This window comes from Cryptomeria japonica, chromosome 10 (assembly GCF_030272615.1).
Source record: "Cryptomeria japonica chromosome 10, Sugi_1.0, whole genome shotgun sequence".
Taxonomy (NCBI): domain Eukaryota; kingdom Viridiplantae; phylum Streptophyta; class Pinopsida; order Cupressales; family Cupressaceae; genus Cryptomeria; species Cryptomeria japonica.
The window spans coordinates 455,016,979-455,029,784 of NC_081414.1; positions in this window are offsets into that span (position 1 = coordinate 455,016,979).

A 12,806-nucleotide genomic window follows, 5' to 3' on the forward strand; every position below is an offset into this window, starting at 1 on the left:
AGGCTAACTAGTAGCCACCCCTGAGCTTGGAGAACCAAGCCTTAGATAGGTTACACACATGCAAACACAACAAACAAGGGGAAACAATCACAAACATATTCCCAACCAAGGCTAAACTGCACCACACAATGTGATGATTTTACATGGGTGGTAGTGGACCAAATACCTTGAAGAGACTGCAAGTATGGTAAAACACAAATCCACCTCATGGAAAACAATGACATATCATAAGTATAACAACCCCACATCCTTATGCCCCCCAAGGCATTCATGCCTTATTTCCCTCCTTATGACCCCCAAAATGCATAAACAAGTCATGCAACAAGGGTCACAAAAATATCCCTTGTGATCACTCTCATAATGAGAGCCTCTCACTCGAGGGATGTCATACTTTTGGCACCCATAAGAACATCCTCTCTCCCAAGAGTAGGAGCTCTTGGTTACTCCCAAAACACAGAATGCATACAAGAAAACAAAGACATAACGCATGATAATTTTCACAAACTAAAATGCGAGAGAACAATTTTTTCCACACAAACAACCTTTCCAAAATAACATGCAACATGAAGGAAAACAATATAAAGGGAAGTTTAACCAACCTTCAACTACCCAAAGGTATGCTAGTCTAGTTGAGGATGAGCAGCCCAATTCCACAATTCCTTGCTTCTCTACCCTTAGCCAAATTCCTATACCAAATCTTTTCTTTTCAAAATTGCCTTGTCTCCAAAAATGGAAAGTGGGTGATTCCCTGCAAAATCTCTCATTCTTTCCTAAGAAGACCTCAGTGAGAGTTCTCACAGGTTTCTAAAATTGAAAAAGGAAAAGTCCGAAAAAGATCAAAAGGGATATGTCATCAAAAAGGAAAGTTAACCTAGATGATGCCTTCTAAATTCAATTTTCGCACATCTTAGAAAACTCACTTTTTGGGACGATTAAACAGTCACATGGAAGTTTTCACATGCCTAAAATTACTCCTAACCCTTAGGTATACCTTATGGGCTTTAGGGAACACCTTTAAACTACCCCTAGGAGTCCATTTAACCCTTTTTAAACCCATCTGAAGTTAACTTTCAGGGCAAAACTAAGTTGACCACCCCAAAGATTCTCTACCCAAGGAAAATATAGAACCACATTAAATTATTTGACAAATCTATGGTTAAAACAGCTCCCTCTAAGAGACATATCAAAAATCAAGACATAAATCAACACGTGTCAATGACACAATAAAAATATTTTTACAAAATTACATATGAAATTTTGTCTATTGTTGGATTTACACAATTTAATATTCAATTTAACACACATGCCACATTCACTTTCACAAATAAAATACAATACAAACGGGGTGTTGTCTCTCCAAATAGACAAACCCTGATTTTACGAGCATACATAGGTCTAGGTTTGGCTCTCCATAATGTTTCCATGGTCACATGGATAATTTTCCTACGCATCTCAATTACACATTAGTAATTCCAAATAACCTCATATATTATAAAACACATGAATAAGAATACACATCAAACACTGCATACAATTAACATTAACAAATCAATATCTCATATATCCCAATTTATCCACATAAGCCATTATCATAATCCTCATAATTTCATTCATTCATAAGATACGAATCATATTTCCAACACCATAATAAAGTTCTGCAAATCTAGATATAGCTGACATACATTAGATCAAGCTTATCCAATTAGTGGATCTTTTAGGATTTCAAATTCATAACACATCAAAATGTACACCACAAGGTGAAATAATTCTATAACTTGGTTCAATTACTTTTTTCACCAATCTATCTATCTAACATAGCCCATCATATTGAATTATAGCATTTATTAATAGGGTCAAACATGGTCAACTAAGTTAATCAAAGCTTGGTTGGGGAGGGCCTTACAGGCCCTACCTCGAGCCATCATAGCATTTCAGTTATTTTCATATTGGACCTATTTTGGATACTATATTTTGATGCATTATGGACCCAAATTTTATATGATCTCATGTTATGGATAACATTGATATGATTATGTCATTTACTTTGATTTGTAGTACTTCATTTTTATACTAGAAATTATGGATGATGCTCTATAAATGATTTAATTTCATGTTTATGAGGATGATGCCATCTAGTAGATGATTGTATGTGGATGTTATCAGATAATTGGATACTTGATTTTTATAATTGAAATTTTATGCGATGTATGAATTGTATTCTTCTGATAATATTATATGTGATTTTTGGAATTACTAATGTGCAAGTGAGATGTGCAGGAAAATTATTCCATGTGACCATGAAAATTATTTGGAGAATCAAGCCTAGGCTTATGTGCGATTGTGAAGCTAGGGATTGTCTATTTGGAGAGACAACCTCTCATTTGTAAATGTGTTTTAATTTGTAAATGTTATGCTTGGATGTGTGTTTAATTTGGAAATTGTTTAATTTATAAATTCGAAAAAAAAGGGACATTTGCCATGTTTATTTTAGTGATGTGTAATTCTTTTTGTAGTGTCACTTGACACATGTGTTGTAAGATGAGTTGGCATTGTCATGTCTCTTTTGAGGAAATTTATTTTACCAATGCATATATTTTCAATTATCCTAAAATGGTCCCAAGTAAACCTTGGATAGGGAGCCATTAGAAAGGTCAACTCAGGGTTGACCCGTAGGTAAACTTTGGGTGGACTTCTAAGGGGTTCAACTAACTCCTAGAGTCAAGTTAGGGGCATTTTTAGTGGGTCATATGATGTACCTATGGATGAAGGCCAATTTTAGCTATGTGTCCACTCCCTAAGGCCTATTTAACCTCCCCAAAAATTGAGTTTCCCAAGTTGGCCGAATTTTATCTTTAGAAGAGCCTTCCTAGGTCAGATAACCCTCCTCATGAGTGGCATTGCTCTTCCCCATTCCTTTTACCCTTTTTGAGGTGTCTTGGCTAGAGAGTCTATAAAGTATTGGGAAGACCAACCAATGAACATCCTTCACCCTTCCCAAGTGGGTTGGAAGGAGTGAGGAGTGTCTTCATAAAGAATAGTATAGGAGGGAGAAGTTTGATCACCCACTTTCCATTTTGGAGACTTAGAAAGTTTGAGGAATTTTTGCAAGTTTTTGGGAAGATTTTGGCTAATTTTTGAAGGAGAAAAAGTTGTGGATTTGGGTAGCTCTCCTACAACTTCTTTTACCCTTTTGGTAGATTTAAGGTTGGTTGAACTCCTATCTCTTGTATGATGTTTTTTTTTTTTTGAAAAGATTGTGGTTGTAATTGTTTTCCATTGTTGTGTTTTTTATATGTATGGAAGATATAGAGTTCTTCCTTATGTGTTTTGGTTGAGTTTTAATGTTTTTTTTCTTTGGGAGTTTTCAAGGCCAAACTCACCCTTGGGAGGGTAGAGTGGCCTTGGGGTGAAGGGTTGTTTTGCAGCTTATGAGTGAGAGGCTCTCTTTGGAAGAGAGTGATTCTCAAGGGATTTTGTGACCCTTGCTGCATTGTGATTTGCTTATGCAATGGGGGTCATAAGGGGAGTTTTGTTGGCTTGTATGACTTGGGGGACATAAGGGATTATAGGGACAAGTTTGGAACTTGTGGATGTGTTTATTTGCAGCTTTGTTATGGCATTATGTTCTCTATTTGCAGAATTCTCCTCGAGGTACATAGTCCACCTTCACCCCACTTGAAAAGTCACATATGTGATGTTGTTCAGCCTTGGGTTGGGAGTGTCTTTTGTTGTTATGAGTTTTCTTCTTATATGTGTTTAAATGTGTGTTTCTCATAATAAAATGTATTTTAATTTGAAGTATATTTCCTTGCAAAGTGAAGAATGCATTGCTGAAGTTATCTTTTAAATGTTATGCAGTTATAGGAAAAGATTAAGTATGAAAGTTATAGTTGTTCTTTTTAATCTTACATTGCATCTTGCTATTATTATTTAATGAATTCTAGAAAGATATAAATTTGTAGCTTTAAATAAATTAATTTTTGCTAATTTTTCTATTCTGTAAATGAATATTAAGTAGAAAAATAACCAAACCTAGATAATGACAATACATTAGATATTGCAGTTTATTGTATTAAATGTTTTTTTTGAAAATGATAGTTGCAGCTGTAAATAGAAATATTCTGTCACGTTTTCCATTCTGTAAAAGCATGTTTAGTAGAAAATATTATTAACCTAGTTATTGAATATGGTAAATCATAGGGAAAACTATAGGTTAATGAAGGACATAAAAAGAATTAATCTACTCTATTTATTGATAATAACCTGCACTAAATAATGGAAATGCAGACTTAAACCTGTAAACATATATATATTCTCATATGTACATATATATATTTTTACAAGAGATAATGCGTGCAGTTTTATATTTAAAATTAAGCTGTTGTTCTTAAAAAAAGGATATAAAATAAACATGTATGCTACTGTAAATAAATAAAATAAACATGCTCATATATATATATATATATATATATTTATTTAATACATATTTTGGAAAAGAAATACTTGTCATTTTAAATTTCTTGTTCATACTGAAATCATGCATGTCTACACAAATTTTATATATATATATAAATAAATAAATATATATTTATATTTATATATATAAATATAAATTTCATCTTTTATCTAAAAAAAATGAGCTCAAACCCCCCCGGAACTGAAGCCCTTGCGAGGTGTCGTTGGGCAGCTTGGGCCCCTCTGTGGGCCAAGACCCATAGGGGCGCCTGCGACGCCACTGTGGGTCATGACCCGCAGGGACGACCTCGACTGCCACTGCGGACTGAGACCCACAGGGGTAGCCTCAGCCACTACTGCGGGCCATGTCCCACAGGGATGACACAGCGTCGCTACAGGCCGCGACCCCTAGTGGTGGCCTCGGCCACCACTGCGGGTGGCCACCACAGTGGTCGCCTCCCTCCTTTAAAACCCACGAACCCTTGAAGAAGGTATTTCCCTCCTTCACCACCATTAAACCTGCACACACACACCAAGGGCAAAGCAAAAAAAATATGATATGTTAAAAAAAAAAAGAAACCCTAACCCATTTTCGAGTTAGGGTTAGCATTTTAAAAATAGAGAGCAGAGATAAACAAGCAACCCTAACCCAATTTTGGGTTAGGTTTTTCTTAATAAAAAGGAAATGAAAAGATTAGGGTTAGTGTATTAAGGAATAATAAATCAACCCTAGATAGGGTTTATAATAAAATATTAATAAAATGAGAGGAGGGTGGATTCTTTTAAAAATTTTGAAAAATAATTTCCCCCCCATTTGACTATAGCCATGTGAAGAATTTTATATAGTTAGTTTTTAATATAGTCTTTATTATCAAGGTTTAATTAAAATTGGGGATTAATTTTAATATAGCTATATTATTCTCATAATTGAATAAATTTTATTAACAAGGTTTATTAATGAGAATATTATATAGTTATTTCTCATAGTTAATTAAATATGGATGTGGGATTTTATTAATGGAAATTATTAAATGCATAATGTGAAATTTTAGCCTATGAGGACATTATTGACCTAATATTTAATAGTTGAAATTTAAATGTCTAAGGGGACTTAATATTCGGCTTTATTATATAAAATATATTTATTTGGCAAATATCATAATTGAATTAGTTAACTTTATTAGTTATATTTAAAAGTGTAATCACGTACGTTCAATTAATTATTTTTAATATGAGAACATTATCATTATTTTATTTAGCTTTGAGTATTTTAAATACTATTGAGATAATTAATATCTCCCGATTCTTGTTGGAGAATTTTAATTAGAGAAAATTAATTAGTTTAATTAGATTAATTAATTAAGTTGAGGTGACCCCCTTTTAGGGAATAATTAGTCTTCTCTAATTATTGTCGCCATATTGATTTAGTTAATCAAATCAACTTTAGTAAACCATTCTTTAACCCCGAGTTAACCCATAGTTAAGATAAAACTTATCTATTCCATTTTTTATTGTAGATTATTTAATGAAATTATGTTGTTTTAAAAAAAATATGTTGTTTCATTTTTGCCCAAAAGTTTGGGCATGACATTTTGGTATTAGAGCCAAGTTTCCAACACTAGGAACATTTCTCCATTACGTTTTGCTTTTAATATTATTTTCTTTAATAATTGTTATTAATTTTATTTATTTATTTTATTTTATTTTATTGATCTTTAAGGATGTCATCGGTTACGCGACAAGCTCGTAAGTGCGGTAGGGGTCCTAGACGTGCTCGCATGGCACGTGAGGATGTTGTGCGGGTTGAGCTAGACCTAGAAGGGGATCGGGAAGTTCCTCCTGAACCACCAATCGACCCCAACAAAGACATTTTGGATGCACTCCAGAACCTGATAGGCATAGTTCAGGATAGACTCCCAATAGTAGATCATCAGGCAGAACACCAGAGTTCTGGGAGTCATAGATCCGTAGCTAGAGAGAAAAGTAGGAGTCCACCTCCTAACTATATAGAGGTCCAGGCTGAGAATGGGCCTAAGTCAGTCTGTCTACCTGAGGCACCCCCAGTAGTGGTAGTAGTTATTTTTCAGAGAGAAGCCCGTGATCCCAAGGGTCAGATCAGAGAGATTCTACGCCTTCAGCCACCATCCTTTGCAGGATCTACCGATGGGGTAGAGGCTGAGGCTTGGCTTTTGAGTTTAGACAGGTGCTTCAGATTGCATCCCTATGAGAGCAATCTGAAGGCACGGATTGCCATTCACCTTCTGAAAGGGATGACTTCCACATGGTGGAGGCAAGAGGAGTACAAGAATGATTTATCTAGAGACACTGTTACTTGGGACATCTTTATAGAGAGATTCAAAGATAGGTACCTATCAGAGCACTATAGGTAGAGTAGGATAGACAAGTTTCATGACCTTCAACAGAAGGGTCTCTTTGTGTCCCAGTATGAGAGAAAGTTTTTTGAGCTCTTACCCTATGTAGACTACCTAAAAGATGAGAAGTTACTCATCAACCGGTTCATCAGAGGATTGAATGCCGAGATAGAAGGACTTGTTAGGATGGTAGCTCCACAGAGCCTTTGGGTTTCCATGGAGAAGGCCTTGATATCAGAGGATACTTAGGGTAGATCACAGGACATGTGGGATCGGCATTAGAACCAAAACCCTATACCGCAGTCGTTTGGGTTTCAAAAACCCCACTGGAAGGGTAACCACAAGAATTCATCAGGTTCCTTTAAACCCCCTCCTTTGCACCAGTCACATCAAAATCAGAGGCAAAGGCCTCCACAGGGACATTAGGGCTTTAAGCCCAAGCAGTGGCATTCACAGGGTCCTAGGCATGACTAAAGATCACAGGGTCCTTACACACCTCTAGCACAGACTCAGCAGTCCTCCAGGGGTGGTTTCAGTGGTTCAAGAAAGACAGGAGGATAAGGATACTCTAGGCCACAAGGAGCTCTATTCCAGACACGTGATGCTTGCTTCACTTGTGGGGCCATGGGGCACATGGCGAGAGAGTGTCCACAAGGTCAGATGGCAGGTTCAGAGCCTACAGTTGGGGACATGGGTAAGTCCCATAGAGTCTTCGTAGCGGTTGACAACTGCCAGGCAAAGCATCAGGCCATAGTCATAGAGGCCGCAGGTATGATCAAAGGTAGCAGTGTTTCTATCTTGTTTGATTCAGGAGCTATTGATTCTTTTATATCTCCATTGGTAGTGGAGCATTGTGGGCTAGTGGCATCTAGGCAAGGTGTTAGTTGGGAAGTGGAGTTGGCTTCAGGAGCTAGAGTGTCTGTTGAGTCAATGGTTAGGAGTTGTCAACTTCAGATTGGGAGTATGACCACCTTAGTAGACCTTCGAGTCACACCTCTAGGATCTTATGGCATTGTTCTTGGCATGGATTGGCTATATGCCCACAGAGCCAAGATGGATTGTCGCCAGAAGAAGATTGAGTGTGTGGACGATTAGGGTACCTCCATAGTTATTTCAGGGATTCATAGGCCCGTGTCACTTTGTATGATTTCCGCTATGCAGCTTAAGCAGAGCATGCGAAAGGGATGTCAGTTGTTTTCTATAACCATCAGTGATAGAGAGGAAGAGAATGAGAAGGAGTCATCCCTAGATGATCATCCCATCCTTGAGGAGTTTATAGATGTGTTTCCTTCCAAGCTACCCGGTATGCCACCTAGCAGAGATATTGATTTTCACATAGATCTTGTACCAGGAGCCGAGCCGGTTTCGAGAGAACCATATAGGATAACCACAAATGAGCTTAATGAGCTCAAGATGCAGCTTGAGGAACTCTTAGAAAAGGGTCACATTCTTCCTAGCATCTCCACTTGGGGCACACCAGTCATCTTCATGAAGAAGAAGGATAGATCCCTTCGATTATGTATGGATTACAGGTAGTTGAACAAAGTGACCATCAAGAATCATTATCCCTTGCATAGGATCGATGACTTATTTGATTAGCTTCAGAGGGCCAAAGTATTTTCCAAGATAGATCTGAAGTCAGGGTACCATCAGTTGAGGATTGTAGAGAGCGATATCCACAAGACCGCTTTTCATACTAGATATGGCCACTATGAGTTCATCGTGGTCCCATTCGGTCTTAGAAATGCTCCAGCTATATTCATGAGTCTCATGAATGGGGTATTCCGCACTTTACTTGACCGGTTTGTGATTGTGTTCCTCAATGACATATTAATATATTCTCGGAATGAGAAGGAGCACGAGGAGCACTTGAGATAGGTATTGTAGTGCTTGAGAGACAATCAGTTGTATGGCAGTTTGTCGAAGTGTGCATATTCAGAACAGAGGTCAGATATCTAGGTCATGTTATATCCGGTGATGGGATCTTAGTTGACCCATCGAAGATCAAAGCTATTATGGATTGGCCAGCACCAACTAGTGTGATAGAGGTCAAGAGTTTCATGGGTCTAGCAGGGTACTACAGACACTTTGTTGAGGGGTTCTCCAGGGTTGCACATCCTATTACATCCCTTTAGCGAAAGGGAAAGAAATTTGAGTGGACAGAAAGGTGTGAGAGGGCCTTTCAGGATCTAAAAAGGGTACTGACTAGTGCACCTATTCTTATTGTACCAAACCCCTCGGCTGATTTAATGGTGTGCACAGATGCTTCCTTGGATGGATTAGGAGCAGTCCTTATGCAGGAGGGTCAAGTTATAGCATATGAGTCTAGGAAACTTAAGACTCACAAGCTTAACTACCCTACGCATGACCTTGAGCTTTGAGCAGTAGTGAATGCACTTGTGAGGTGGAGACACTTCCTTTTGGGTCATCATTTTGAGCTTCATTCAGATCATCAGAGCTTGCAGTACATATTCACCCAACCTAATCTTAATGCTTGTCAGAGGAGATGGATGGAGTTTTTATGTGAGTAAGATTTTTATGTTCACTGCATCAAGGGAAAAGAGAATGTAGTTGTATATGCCTTGAGAAGGAGACGTCATAAGATATGCTCCATGACTATGGACACAGATTTGAGAGGTTGTATATCGCAGCAGCTGCCAGAGGATGAGTGGTATCTAGAGGTATGTCAAGTAGTGTGATCTCAGGAGACCTTGGAAGGGAGATATGCAGACTATTCATTAGAGTTTGATGGACTACTACACCATGGAGGACACATCTATGTACCTTCTTCCAGAGGATTGCGTGATCTCATTATGTTAGAGGCTCATAGAGCTCCTTATGTAGTGCATCTCAGAGTTAAGAAGATGCATGCAGATTTGAGACAATTATATCATTGGCCAGGTATGCGGCCGTTCATTGATGTACTAGTAGCCCGATGCCTTGAGTGCCAGAGAGTCAAGGTGGAGCACTGCCATCTAGGTGGGTTGCTCCAGTCTCATGTGATACCTGAGTGGAAGTGGGATACTATATTGATGGACTTTGTCATTGGTCTTCCTATGTCAGCACGTCATCATGATGCCATCATGGTGATAGTTGAAAATTTGACCAAGGTGGCCAACTTCTCACCAGTCTGGACTACCTTCATAGCACTAGTAGTGGCATAGGTATTCTTGCGAGATATTGTCAGACTTCATGGTGTTCCATGCAAGATTATCTTAGGCAGAGACTCCCTCTTCACTTCCTTTTGGAAGGCGTTACAGGTAGCAATGGGTACCAGACTCAACTTCAGTACAACCTATCATCTGGAAACAAATGGACAGACAGAGAGGGTAAACTAGGTGTTAGAAGACCTGCTCTGCATGTACATCATGGATCATCATACCAGATGGGAAGAGTACCTTCCTTTAGTAGAGTTTGCCTATAATAATGGGCATCACACTTCTTTGGGGATGCCACCTTTTCAGGCTTTGTACGACAGACCTTGCAGGACACCTTTGAGTTGGGACCGCATTGAGGATAGAGTGGCCATAGGTCCTGAGATGGTTTGTGATATGGAGCAGTAGGTGATTTTGATTAGACAACACCTTAGAGAGGCACAAGATAGGCAGAAGAAGTATGCAGATGCAAAGAGGATAGACCAGAGCTTCATGGTTGGGGACAGAGTTTTCCTAAGAGTGCGACCACATAAGAGTACAATCCATTATGGAAAGGGTTCTAAGCTCGCACCTTGCTTTGTCAGACCATTTGAGATCCTTGAGAGGAAAGGACCAGTTGCATATTGTCTAGCTTTGCCACCTAGCCTATCACGCATCCATGATGTGTTTCATGTATCAATTATGACGAAGTACATTTATGATGAGTCTCATATTCAAGATTGGGATGCCTTGCAGGTGGAGTCAGATAGGTAGCTAGCTTTGGAGCCCATCCGCATCTTGGCTTGTTGGATGCTATCTCTTTGAGGTTGAGAGCTGGACTAGGTTAGGGTCCAGTGGGATTGTTATGATGAGGTTACGGTATCATGGGAGGACATAACGCAGATGAGATCTAAGTACCCCCATCTTTTTGATGAACTCCAGGAGTAAGTCCATGCCCAGAGGGGGAGGGTGTGAGGCACTACCCCGAGCCATCATAGCATTTCAGTTATTTTCATGTTGGACCTATTTTGGATACTATATTTTGATGCATTATGGACCTTAATTTTATATGATATCGTGTTATGGATAGCATTGATATGATTATGTCATTTACTTTGATTTGCAAAACTTCATTTTTATACTAGAAATTATGGATGCATGCTCTATAAATAATTTAATTCCATGTTTATGAGGATAATGCCATTTAGTAGATGATTATATGTGGATGTTATCAGATAATTGGATACTTGATTTTTATAATTAAAATTTTATGCGATGTCTGAATTGTATTCTTTTGATAATATTATATGTGATTTTAAGAATTACTAATGTGCAAGTGAGATGTGTAGGAAAATTATTCCATGTGACCATGGAAATTATTTGGAGAATCAAGCCTAGGCTTATGTGCGATTGTGAAGCCAGGGGTTGTCTATTTGGAGAGACAACCCCTCATTTGTAAATGTTATGCTTAGATGTGTGTTTAATTTGGAAATTGTTTAATTTATAAATTCCAAAAAGAAGAGACATTTGCCATGTGTGTTTTAGTGATGTGTAATTTTTTTTGTATTGTCACTTGACACATATGTTGTAGGATGAGTTGACATTGTCATGTCTATTTTGATAAAAATTATTTTACCAATGCATATATTTTCAATTATCCTAAAATGGTCCCAAGTAAACCTTGGATAGGAAGCCATTAGAAAGGTCAACTCAAGGTTGACCCATAGGTAAACTTTGGGTCGACTTCTAGGGGGTTGAACTAACTCCTAGGGTCAAGTTAGGGGCATTTTTAGTGGGCCATATGATGTACCTATGGATGAAGGCCAAATTTAGCCATGTGTTTGTTGGCATTTCAATAGAAAGGAGATTGTTGATATTCATTAAGGATATTGAGAAGGTTGTTGAAGATTATGTGATATAACTGAAAAAGGATGATAACTATCTTTATAACACTATTTTGTCATTGATGTCAAGAAATTGATTTTCTGATTTAGTATGATGTTGCCATATCTTGAGAAGATTGATTTGAAGAAAATTAAGATGTTGGTAAAAGACACACAAAGAATGTGATGAATAAGGGGAGAAATAAGTTATTCAATGGGCAACTATTACCGAGTTAGAAAATGATGAGATCATGATGTTTAGATTATTTTGATATCCTACATATGTTGTTGATTGTAAGGTTAATACTATACTATGTCACTGAGCAAAGAACCTAGTCGGTAAACCCTAAGGAACCTAGTCGGTAAACCCTAAGGTTATCAATATCGGTTAATGAAGGCAGAATGTCTACCAAGTAAAGTTTAGTATTTGCCAAGTTGCAACCAAGTTATGCCAGATCATATTAGATGAATACAAGAATTATTTAATGAAGGATGCTGATGAGATGGAATTGATTAAATGATTCGTATGTCATGCATGAAGTTTGTTAAGGATCTACAGCAAAGGAAAATCAGGAGGAAGATCTACAGCACAGATTTAACTGCAATAACCTTGTGCAAGTTCCAAGAAAGGAATGCAAGTCCCTAGGCAAGGTAAAACATTTTCAGATCAAAGCATACATTAAACCTGGTCAAGTTTGAAGATCTGATGGCTAAGATTGATCATGGTAAATGTGATCAAGGAGATTAAGTGGTTAGCAATTGTTTATAAATAAGGAATTGTTGATAAACAATGCATGCGGGCAAGTGTAAGCACATGGATGCTACATAGTGATTACCGAGCATAGAAACTTGAAGACCTGTTTGAATAACAGAGTAAGGAGCCCAGCAGAGGGACAAGATAAGTCCTATGACAAGATTGTTTTGAGCAAATAAGAATCTGCTTTAGCATTTTAGATGTGAAG